At 38.0% G+C, this 424-nt stretch overlaps 1 protein-coding gene across 3 annotated transcripts in view; it reads right to left on the bottom strand.

Moving 5' to 3' along the window:
• shroom3 (shroom family member 3) overlaps positions 1-424 on the bottom strand; it is a 122,527-nt gene that overhangs the window by 100,831 nt on the left and 21,272 nt on the right. The gene's annotated exons all lie outside the window — the stretch shown is intronic.

Raw genomic sequence — 424 nt, 5'->3', positions numbered from 1 at the left:
CTCGAGATAACTCTTGTTATAAATTGATACTATAAATAAAATGAATTGAATTAATTAACCTATGGATAACTATCCATGGATTACTATTCATAGGTTAAGTAGGCCACTATATTAATTAGGCTATATTAAACAAGACAGATATGTCATTCAAAAACAGAGTCTCTGTAATCTTATCGGATAACAATGCAATAAAACTTGGACACAATAAGAGATTAAGACAAACCAAGAATCCATGTTCATCAGGCAGTTGTTTTAATCCTGATCTTCTTCCACAGTGTTCTCCACGATAGAATCCGAGGCATCGGCCATCTCCTCTGCAACAGGACGATGGGAAGCAGCCCAGTTCACGTAATCTTTGGCATCCTGTACTCGGAGCGTTCCTTGATCTTCGGAGTTGACGGGTAAAGCAGGAAAAAATCCAGAC

Source organism: Etheostoma spectabile, chromosome 16 (assembly GCF_008692095.1).
Source record: "Etheostoma spectabile isolate EspeVRDwgs_2016 chromosome 16, UIUC_Espe_1.0, whole genome shotgun sequence".
NCBI classification, from domain to species: domain Eukaryota; kingdom Metazoa; phylum Chordata; class Actinopteri; order Perciformes; family Percidae; genus Etheostoma; species Etheostoma spectabile.
This window is presented reverse-complemented; position numbering and strand designations above follow the sequence as displayed.